The sequence below is a fragment of the Lissotriton helveticus genome, chromosome 7 (assembly GCF_964261635.1).
Source record: "Lissotriton helveticus chromosome 7, aLisHel1.1, whole genome shotgun sequence".
Lineage (NCBI taxonomy): Eukaryota > Metazoa > Chordata > Amphibia > Caudata > Salamandridae > Lissotriton > Lissotriton helveticus.
Window position 1 is genome coordinate 1,293,827,511 of NC_136068.1, and position 12,323 is coordinate 1,293,839,833.

General features: G+C 46.1%; 1 protein-coding gene across 4 annotated transcripts in view; it reads left to right on the forward strand.

Moving 5' to 3' along the window:
- UNK (unk zinc finger) overlaps positions 1 to 12,323 on the forward strand; it is a 938,451-nt gene that overhangs the window by 360,459 nt on the left and 565,669 nt on the right. The window lies entirely within an intron of this gene.

A 12,323-nucleotide genomic window follows, 5' to 3' on the forward strand; every position in this document is an offset into this window, starting at 1 on the left:
CAATGATAACGGTATGGGTGGACAGGCAAGCACAGAGAATGCAACACAAATTTTTATAAAGTATCACAGTCCATAAATCAAAAAATGGGCCTTGCGCTCAACCCCCTGGGATCTACCGTTAGTCAATCAATTATTTTCACAGGTTCAACTTCGTTGATTCCAAGTCTTCTTTTATTGAAATTTTGATCATGTAATGAAGGCGACAAATGTCAACAAAACAAGTTCAATTAGACAGCCGACGCATTTTGTCCAGGAATGGACATCATCAGAGCTCCAATGGTACTCACTATATCCTCGTCCTATTACGACAGTTTTATCTCAGAATCGTTCATCGATCGATCAGTCTTATTGTGTATAATGAAAATATCTTAATTCAAATCCAAAATTGTGTATGCCTCATTAAGCGGACGTAAGTTCACTGTTCCGAAATCACAAAATTCATATTTATTCTTGGTTCTGGTGTCTTCTTACTCGTTCAGGCCTGGACTCATGTGATCATTCTTCACTTGTCTAATCTACCATCTCTAAATTTCTAGAACAAATACACGTTCAATTCTTTTTCTTGACCAGTTAAGCAGTGGGCTCAAACAGTTCTCTCGCTTCTTCCAACCACAACTGACTATTACGGTTCAGGCAGGCGACATCTGGTGTTTCTGGTACCAATGTGCCTAGGCACCGGAAACACCCGATGTCACCCACTGCTTAACTGGTCAAGAAAAGGAATTGAACGTGTATTTGTTCTAGAAATTTAGAGATGGTAGATAAGACAGTGAACTTACGTCCGCTTAATGAGGCATAGATCGATGAACGATTCTGAGATAAACATGTCGTAATAGGACGAGGATATAGTGAATACCATTGGAGCCCTGATGATGTCCATTCCTGGACGAAACGAGTCGGCTGTCTAATTGAACTTGTTTTGTTGACATATGTCGCCTTCATTACATGATCAAAATTCCAATAAAAGAAGACTTGGAATCAACGAAGTTGAACCTGTGAAAATAATTGATTGATTACAGCGCTCTTGCTATTGATAGTTTGAAGGTATGCAGCAGGTGCATTTACAAGAAAAGTTACCCGGTTGCCCATGTTAGAAACACCTCTAGCAAGGAGATGTAGTGTGACTGTGGCCCTGACATTATGCCTCTCAAAATCTGACCTTGCAACATTTTCAACAAACCGATTTAGTAAAGATGAGGTTCAACCAGAAATCAAAATGAGAAATAGCTATAGGTACCGCCTAAGGAAGCTGAAGTAGGTACCCAATATTACAATTGCCGTCTCCGCTAATTACAATATTTGGTTTTTTGACTATGCCATCCAAAATTACTCCAGAATCTAGAAATTCTCATGGTCCATGATCGAGCTTCAAATGATATGTTTTCTACATCATCCTCTAGAACAAGGCCCAGAGTTCAGTTTTCTAGACCTCTGCACTAAAGTGTAAACCCAAAACAGAAAAGCCAGTTGGGCTGTAACAACCCTGCAACCTGCAGAGCAGTATTTGAATGAGATGTGTTTTGTGTATCAATCATTTCTATGTGAAATCATAACAGCTAGAGGAACTCCAAACCCTCTTTCATTTAGGAATACCACTCTCAAGAACACTAGGAAACTGATACAATTTAAAGTTTTATTTTTAAAATCCATCCTAGGACATATGATCTAAATTGTTACTGCAATAAAAATAAACAGAATGCTAGCAGCATTGTGGTAAACGTGAACAGCAAGAAACATTCTACCATATTGTCAGTGTATGTTATATGAATCCCTCCCTCATTTCTTTACCTCTAAACTAATCTTAGCACTAAAAGAAGATCTAGTTTGAGTTTCAGATGATTCACATCCATATACCTGTTTAAACCATAAAGCTTTACATTCAATTTATTTGCATGGTCACCTGTTCTTGTCTAGGTGCACTTAAAAGCTCAGCAAGTGGCGGCTGAGTGCCTCCAGTTATCCTTCAGAAAGAGTGGGTGATATGATTCAGCATAGCCTCCAGATATCACATTCGATACAGAAACTTTTCACCAGTACCTGTGTGCACCAATAAGTGGCACTATATGGCTGTGCATGAATGCTGCTCAGCTCCAGAAATGATGTGCAGGCTTGTATAGGTGCCCACCCTTGCGCTGACGTTGGTCCTTTCTTTCTATCCCACTGGACGCAGATCTGGAGCTACCTCATCTCTTTGAGAAATTTACCCTGTTAAAAAAATTGTTTTACATGTGTGCATTGGACATTTTACCTCTCAAAATTATAGGTTTTAAGCCCTGTAAAAACTGTCGAAAGCAAATGTCTGCCACAGATCCTCGCTAAATATGCCTTGGATAGAGGCCTATCTCACAGCCTACAGTGACTGCACGTCCATGTGCATGAAGGCTATTTGAGACCAAGAGGTGAAACTCTACATTGTCAAACACTGGAAGACTGCATCAAGACAAGTGTAAGTTTAAAGTTCGACCCTGTTTGTGATGCAGAAGTTACCAGAGTCAATCAAGGGGTCTATCTTCCTTTCAATCCACCTCTTCAGGTAAGTCTAAATAAAAACATAAAATATTTAAGTGGAATCGGGCCCCTTCCCGCCACTCTAACATTTCCAAGAAGGCGCATGGTGGCACCTACCTCTCAATCTCGTTTCTGAAGTTGTTCAACATCAGAGCTGATTCTGCAACTTGTTCCAGCACGGCCATGCTCCGACTCTTTGTCATTTGGTGCTCCATGGACCAGAGAGGTTCTGCATCTGGGTTACTGCCAGTGGTTTTTCCCTTGGCGCCAGCTGTACCCTCTGAGCCAGGATGTTCTCAGACCATCTCCTCCCCCCCCTCCCCCCCGCCGTTGCGCTCACTTGTCCTTAGGCAGACTTGTTGTCTGTTTTGAATTGTTCGACTTGTTGTGACTGTATTTTTGATTCTCACACTTGACCGCAAGCATACTGCTACTTCTAACCATACCACATCTCTCTTTCATAGACATTTCTTAGCACCCTCTCGACAGCTATTGTACTTGCTGTACTTCTGTTCGCCCTCTCAACCTATTATTACACTTTTACTGTATTTCTGCTCTCCTTCATTTATACGTGTTAAGCCCACATAGTGCATGTTATTATTGCTATTTTGTGTCTTTCATTGTCCGCTGCTCTCTTTCCCGCCTGTTTTTTAAATTTTTTTTTACTGCCGCTCTTTCCCTCCCGCTTTCCACCACTGTCAGCCGCACCCACCACCTCCCAGGACCTACTAATGGAGGCTACAGCGTGACTCCAGTGAGCAGGTCCCGTGCCAGCTCCCCCTGTCGCCGCTGCTGCTTTTGCTTGTCCCTCGCCAGACTCGGTTCCTCTTTTGATTTGTTTGACTTGTTGTGACTATTTTTGATTTTCTCACTTTACCACCAGTATATTGCTACTTTTAACTATACCACTTCCCCCTTGCACAGTCACTTCTTAGCACCCTCTCCACCTGTTATTCGACTTTCTATATATTTGCTTTCCGCTCTTTCAACACCCTCTCCAGCTGTTATACGTGTTAAGCTCTCGATAGTCGGTATTATTTTTTGCCATTTTGTGTCCACTTCATTGGCTGCCACACCCCTTGCTCGCTTTCCCGCCATTCGCTTTATCAATGCTCCTTCTCTCCAGCTTCCCGCCGGCCCCGCCCACCACCTCCAAGGACCTACTTATGGAGGCTGCATCACGTACAGGCACAGCCGGCGTGTCACTAGTGCGCCAAAGGGAAGCCAGTCTGCACCAGGACCATGCCCAGCTCCAGGAACTCTAGTTCTCCTGCCACCTGACAATGCATTGCCAACGAGCCCCGAGCTCTGGACCCCGAGCCCCTCAACAACTGCTGCTTCACCTCACCTCGATCCACAGAAAGACCTTTCACCTGCTGGCACGGTCTCTGCTCCTGCTACACCTGAGCACCCGCATGCATAGTGACCATTTTCCCTCAGACCTCGAGCGCTTTAGAGCAACTTCACTGTCCCCGGCACAGCGCACAATCTCTCTGCAAGCACGCCAAAGAGATGTGGGACACCACCACTTCGACGTTGTCTTCCTCACCGAGACCTGGCTCAAACCTGCATCCATGCCCGACATCGCCACAAGAACTGCTGATGGTTACTAAATATTACACAGAGACCGCATCAACAGACACGAAGATAGGATCACCATTATCCACAAGGAAAACATCCTCCCCACCACCACTGCAGACGGCACCACCCATAACATGGTGCACCTCAACTTCCAACTACAAATCAGTAGCAAAACCACCATTAGAGGCATCTTCGTCTACAAACCTCTTGGACCATGCCCCAGCTTCAGCGACGCCATCCCAGAACTCAAAGCACCGTTAGCCATTGGATCCAAACACTACATCTTTCTCAGTGACCTGTACTTCACCTTGACGACCTTAACGACACTAACACCATCAACCTCCTCAAAAGCATGAGCAACATCGGCCTTGCATAACTAGTCACCAATCCCACATACATCGGAGGACACACTACCCCATATTCACAGCCAGCGACCGGGTCAAGTACAGCCATGTCATCAAGCTCACCTGGACTGACCACGCCAAAAACCACTTTCTACCATCGCAGGACCCCCGGCATTGCCTTCAAACCACACAGCACCACCCACCGAAGCAGGAAAAAAGTAACCGAGAGCCAGTGGACCAACGTCCTCAACACCTCCCACCCTAACTCCTGTCCTCTTTCAAGAACTTCTCCGCCTGGATCACCGACTCTGCCGACCTAGTCGCCCCTGTCAAGACCACCAAACTCAAGAGATCCCCCAAACAGGCCAGCTGATACACTGCAAAACTGAGAATCGCCAAACTCGACTGCAAAAGACTTGAAAGTAAATGGCGAACCAGCAAAGATCACAGACTGAGCCACATTCAGAACATCCCGCTGCCACTACCACAGACTACTCAAAAAAGTAAAAAGAGCACCCCCAAGCGAAACATATTGAAGCCAGCTCCAACTGCAGCAAATAACTATTCAACGTAGTCAAAGGGTTCTCCAACCCCTCAGCCACAAAAAACTTTGCACCCTCCGAGGAACTCTGCAACACTCTGGCAGACTTCTACCATGACAAGATCACCATCTACAAAAACTTTGAACCTGGGCTCCCGAGGCAAATTTCAACCACCTGGATCCCTTTCACCGTATGAAACCCAACCGCCATCATGAACTCAGTCCACTCAGGAACATCCATGTACCCATGTCCCCACCATATCTACAACCTCATGAGTAAGACGATCAGCAGCGAGCTAACCAGTATCTTCAGCACTTCCATCTCCTCTGCCACTTTCCTTGAAGAATGGAAACACACAGAGGGAGAATGTTGCGCCGCGGTGCGCGTCCCCACCCCAAAGCCAGACGGGGAGCACTGGGTCAACTTCTCTAATCAGCTCCGACACCTGGGCCCAGGTGGATGCACATGGCCGGCCCCTCCGATGTCTCCTGTGTGTCCGGAGGCCCGCTCAAGCGTCGCAGAGCTGCCCCAGTCCGGAAGAAGGCACCCCCCCAGCCGGCACCGGTGAGGGTTTAGGACACCCGCCGACCGGACCCAAGGCCCCCAGGCGTCACCGATCTTCTGCAACAGGGCGATGTGCACTGACAACTGCACCGTGGCCAGTCAAGATGGCCACCGTTCCAAGGCCGGTCCCCCAGCGTACGCTTGCCAGATCTCACCTCTGCGGCGGACTCCTCAGCACCAGGTAGGCAAGCTTGTTACATGCACAGTCCGGTGGCTTCCGGGCCTCGAAAGGCCTTGCTAGGCCCGGAGTGCCGATCACTGAGGCCCGTGGTGTGAGTAGTGTGGGAGGGGCACCACTATGGCGTTGCAACGACAGTGCGATCCGTCCGCCCAGATTCACTCTCAGCAGTCCCCAAGGACGGGTCGTTGTCTACGCACACCCTAGGCCACTCCAGACGGGACCGCAGCCATCTCCACGACGGTAGCGGCGATTGGCAGCCGCGGCCCAGCCTCTGCTGTTCTCCGGCTCGTGCGCGGCCGCTGTCAGTCAGCAGTGGGAAAAGGCTCTCTGGCCCCTTGTCGCCGCCGGATAACACGAACATAGTGCCAATATCGGCAACATTCACCATCCACCCATGCAGCAATCTCCTAGGGAAATAACCAGACAAGACACCTTATTTGTGGAGAATCATTGCTGCAGGTTTATTAGCATTACAAAGATGCCAAGATTGGTGAGTTAGTTTACGGGTGATCCCAAGGCAGGCAGCCCCTCGCAGTCTGCCACCTGATGAGCCAAGTTACACCGGGGCCCTGCCCAAAGGTGTTTGCCATATTTATTTTGGGGGAGGATAGACCCCTCCCACCAGTGGGCCCCCATAGGGGGGCGGAGCCTGCCAGGCAACCCCCGGTTGCTCAGGTCCACAACCGCCCGTAGGACTAACGGGTCGCCGTCGCTCATCCAGGGTCCAACCGGAGGACCTCCCTGTGGATATTTGGCCTTTTCACCGTTGTTGTGCTCCTGCAGAGGGTACCCATATGTACCTTGCAGCCTCTGGATCGCCCTGTAACTCCGCCACAGCTCTGGGTGTGGCCACTGTCACCCCAGAGCCCCCCACCAAAATATTCCTCCTTTCTTACACCCTGCTCTCCCTAAAGCCTCCGCCAGATCCAGTAAGAACAGATCCATACCAACTTTGGACAGGTGAACCCCATCGTCCTCGCAACACCCTGTGGTCTTAGTGTGCAGTAAACCATGACTGATGAAACCAAACCCCCTTTGCTCTGTGAATTTCCTCATTGCGCTGTTGACCTTCTTCCGCGACTCCATGGCTTCCCCTGATTGTGCCCCCTGCCACACTAGCCGGGGTGTTATCTCAGACCACCATATATCACAGGTCCCCAGCTGACTGCTCAGCTTACACCTGGTCACAGTCATTTCATGGAATAGTGCCTTCCTCCCCACAGATGCCAGGTCATTCCCTCCCAGGTGTATCACCAACACATTCGGAAGGGAAATTCCCCCCTCCCACCCTCCCCAGTCTCTGCTGCAGCTTCTTCAGCAAGCATGTCCAACGCATGCCTGGATATCCCAGCCAGATAATGTCTGTGGCCGTGAATCCGTGTCTCCATTTCCTGTTCTCGGCCAATCGCACAACGCCAGAGTGGCCAATCACCCAGACCATTGTCCCTGGCAATTAAAGAGATGAAAGTTTGCAAGCTTTTTACTCTCTTCACATCTACGTATTAACTGTACATATTGTACCACACCGCAAGCTACCGGCATCTGGTGCCGCAAAATTGTTCATGTCAAATGTAATATTGCCTCACTGCACATCTTTAATAATTAGATTTACTTATTATACCACCCTGCACACCACCGGCAACACTTGCCGCAAATTGTCCTTGATGTCCCAACATTTGTCCATATCAACTCCTTCCCCAGTCTTCAACCCAAAACAGTACCTTCAAGGCCAGATGTATTTTTTGTAACACTGAGACTCCCAACGCCCCACTTGCTTAATTCGTTCAGCTGAAAGGCCTGCCCTAAACGCTGTGGTAGCTGCTCCTATGCGGAATGAGTGGCTGCAAAAACGTTTACCTTCTATCTTGTTTCCTGACAACGCCAAACAAGCCTGCATGATGCTGTGTACTTCGAACTTAGTGAGTGCATGTATCAATAGGTAACCTTCAGTTGCTGGGCGCAGCGCTAGGTAGGCGGCGAACAGATGCACTTGGGTAATACTTGGCAGTTTAAAGCTGGTACAGTACAATCATCCTCCCCTCCCCTGTCAGTTTTTGACCTCTTTAACACTATTGTGAGGTCGTCTCCCACCAGGCTCGCCTCCTGCCTGCTCAATGCAACCCCAGATTTGTCCAGCTTGGACCTTGCCACCAACGCACCTACTCTGAAGGGCCCAAAAAAGGCCAGGCTGAAAGTGGCAGAGAACAGTGCCGCTTCAAAAGGTGAATTTGTAGCCTTGTGCACCCAGTCCAGCATCCCTTTCAGTGTTTCAAAATCAACAGGGGACCTAGTGTCTGGCAGTCTAGGTTCACACCTGGCCCAGCCCTTAAGCGCTGCCCTGATCAAGAACGATTTTGTTGGATCCTCCTGCCCCAGTAATCTTGCATGGTGGCTTATTGCTAACAAATGGCCCGCTAGCCAAGAATGGCTCTTCCCTTCGTCCTTGGCTCATATAACAAACTTTTGCACCCTGCTTTTGAGTGTTGTCCTCCCTTCTTCCCAGGCTCCTGCCACTGTACAAAACTTAGCTACACAAGCTCTGTAACGCTTACTGCTCCTTGGCGCCAGGGACAGCTCGCCCAGCCCCCTCAGTCGCATTTCCACTTCAGAAGGAACCAGAGGTGAGGTAGAAAATGTGTCATGTCCTCTCTCGCTCTCGGCGACGCCTCCCGGAACCGGCGCCATTGGAAACGAGAGAGTGTCAGCTGCTATATTCTGCACCCCCTGGATGTGTCGCGCCCTGCATTCTACATTGTTCACTAGGCAAGCCCGCACCAGTTCCCTCAACAAGCATAAAACTAGGGGACAAGTCGCCGACTGTGAGTTGACGGCCTGAACTACGGCCATGTTGTCCGACCAGAAAACTACCCTTGTAGCTGATAGTACTGCCGGACAAAGGTGAAAAGCTAGCACTATTGGAAACAATTCCAGTACTGTAATGCGGGCCGTGATTTTCTTCTTGCGCCACGAATTGGGCCATTTCTGCATGCACCACTCCCTGTCCAAGATCACCCCAAAACCTTCTCTACCTGACGCATCTGTATAAAGCGCAAGTTCAGTACTCTCCGCCCAGGGTGCCCTCCATATAACTGAGCCGTTGAAATTCGCCAGAACAGTAGCCCACATGTATACATCTTCCTTCATACCTTTGCTTAGCTTCACCATGTGGTGTTTCTTGTTTACCTTTGTCGCTGCCCTGGCTAGCCTACGCGCAAACACCCTCCCAGCTGGTATAACTCTGCCTGCAAAGTTAAGTTTGCCCAGCAGGCTTTGAATGGAGCCAAAGGATGCCTTCTCCTGACCTAATAGTGACTGAATCTGGTTTGCCAAGTCCTGGACCTTGTCAGCTGGCAGTCTGGACTCTCCTTTTATGGTGTCAAGTTCGATCCCCAGGAATGTTAATACCTGTGCCGGACCCTCTGTTTTCCCTGGCGCGAGTGGAACACCCAGATGACAAGCCAACTCTTCAAAGTTCTCCAGGGCTCCCCTGCCTTCGTGCCTTCCCCCCGAAAAAAAGGAAGTCATCGAGGTAGTGCGAGACAGCTACCACCCCGTAGCTTGCTTGCAGGGCCCACGGAAGGAATAGACTGGTGTTTACAATAAAGAGATGGAGCTGTGTGCATTAACACAGCACAGCAGCACCTGTCTGTAATCTGTCCTTGCCCCTACCCCGTCCCCTTCCGCCAGAAAATACTGCCAGTGCTGGCTGCATCACAGCACTTCTTTTCCTAACTTTTAGCCACGATGCAGAGTAGCCACGCAGCTGTACAACATGGCTAAAACACATTGACAAAGCCAATTGCTCTTGCATAGGTGAGACTTATTGGCTTTGCCAATGCTTGTTCCTTCATGTTTTCCTCTTATATATGCGTTTAAAGCTCAAATCTAACACTTCAGCACAGATATTGTTAGGTATGCAGAATTGTGAATTGTATTTAAGTGGTTATTACAAGAGAAAACAGTTCATGAAAAAAACTCGTTGGCCTTCTCTTAGGAAAAATGTCAGTTTTTACCTCCTATTCAAGACACAGCTGCTGATTTTTAACTTTGTAAAAAAAAAGTGTCTGGGGTCCCTGCATGGCTGTGTGTATATTAAGTCAAGGTGCACATGATACAGAACTAGGATTACCAGTGAGGAACATTTTCTTATTGATTCATCACAAGCCCTAGTTGCCTCTTTCACCACAGGCAACAAAAATTAATATATGGGGAAAAGAGGATTGATCTGCAAGATAATCCTAGATCCTGCATTTACCCCGTTATATATTTCAGTTCTGCATGAGAGCACATCATCTGAGAGTTTTAAATAACTGATTGGACATACTCCACTCAGCATTCAGTCTATTAGAAGTTAAATGTTGAAATGTTTGTCTGCCATGGGCAACTTTCATAAGAAATTGTTCTGCAAAGCAGAAATGTATTAACTTTTAGCGATGAGTCATTCAGCTCACATGTACACTAGTAGTGTTCAGAGCACATCTGTCTTTCCGAACATAGTATTGACAGTTTCAGCTAAAATATTATTTTCTCAATTCTCATCTTTGCACAACATTCATAGGAAGCAATTTTATTCAGCAGTACAGGTGATCTGCACTTTCTAGTCTACAACTTCTTTTGAACTATTGTTCTAGAGACACAGAAAGCCTGCATCCCACCAGATGGCTGCCCGCATGCATCTCTAATCGCCATACTGAGTTGGGGAAATCTCTTCAATAGAATTTCTGGACACGTTCCTCTGCTGTTCCGTATTATTTTTTTTTTAGTTCATGTAAAATGCGGCCTGGGATTAGGTTTTCTAGGCAAAACATTTTTCCTCAAAGCCAACTTATCTCCTTGAAACAGAAAACCGGGTGCGCTGTAACCCACAAAATACATGCACATTATATGAGGGCGGTGTATTCTGGGCAACAATCAGTCCTGTGAAATTCACATGAGTATTTTTTTGTTAGTGGGTTCCAAATTTATTTTCACAGTGAATAGAAATGCACACAATGAATATATGTTAGGATTTGAATAATGTGTAATTTTGTAACTATAAAGGTGAAAAAATGGTAGCAATAAACTGTTGATAAATATATTAAAACGAATTGCAAAATGGTAACTATTTCAGAATGTCCTTGAATGCAGAGAGAACTCGTCTCTGTTTTCCATATCCTCCCATCTTGCCCCTAACTAAGCTGTCTTAGTACTAAAAGGGCATGTATGAGTTCCTGAGGTGGCCTTCCTTCCGCATGTAATTAGTCAAGCAACAAACCTGTTGTGTATTGAGAAGGTCGTTCTCTGCTTCTGAGCTTAGTAAGTTAGGACGTTTCAGCAAATTGGTAAGGCTGAGCTGGCTCAGAGAAACTGGCTGTGGCCTTCACAAAAGAAGTTTACAGCTGAGCATGCTCCAACCAATTCTCACAGAAAGTTAAAGATGTCCGTCTCTGTCTTATACTTGTCTCTACCCAGGTCAAATATACTTTTAGGAATATTTTGAAAGAAGCAGGCCTCATATTGAATAATGTCAAATGCAAGATTTAACATATTAATATTGTTACTATTTCAATTAATTCTGTAAGACATACATCATGTAAATACATATTTGAATAATTGATTCTCTATCAAACTATAATAAAACGAATGTTATGCGTTATACGTGTGCGAACAATACTAAATGCAGCAGGCATTTATAAATGAAAAATATGCACTCTAATATATGAAATGCAACAGGGGGGAGGTACATAAGCATGAAACGTAAAGATTACATCAGTAGGTAGATTCAGGGCAGCTAAATTGGCCACATCAAATGAATCATCCTGTACTTTGCTAGGACGTTTCAGCAAATTGGTAAGGCTGAGCTGGCTCAGAGAAACTGGCTGTGGCCTTCACAAAAGAAGTTTACAGCTGTGCATGCTCCAACCAATTCTCACAGAAAGTTAAAGATGTCCGTCTCTGTCTTATACTTGTCTCTACCCAGGTCAAATATACTTTTATGAATATTTTGAAAAGGAGCAAGCCTCATATTGAATAATGTCAAATGCAAGAATTAACATATTAATATTGTTACTATTTCAATTAATTCTGTAAGACATAAATCATGTAAATATATATTTGAATAATTCATTCTCTATCAAACTATAATAAAACAAATGTTATGCGTTATCCATGTGCGAACAATACTAAATGCAGCAAGCATTTATAAATGAAAAAATGCACTCTAATATATGAAATGCAACAGGGGGGAGGTACATAAGCATGAAACGTAAAGATTACATCAGTACTAGATTCAGGGCAGCTAAATTGGCCACATCAAATGAATCATCCTGTACTTTGCTCTTAATACTTATCCAAGGAGCCTTGTACAATTTCCCCAAAAGGTCTTAAAGAATCAATTTGATAGCTGCTTATATAGTTTTTCATTTCTACACTACCCCTTTAATTTTTCTCTTGTTCTCAAATCTTCATAGAGATTGACAATTAGGAAAACCTGGAAATAGGAGTAGAATATTGTAACCTTCATGGTGACTGTTGCCTGTAGTCCATGGGGAATCGGCAAATCTCAAAAGGCACCTGTCTACCCTCTCCATTAGCCAACACACTGCACCAATGTATTATATTTCA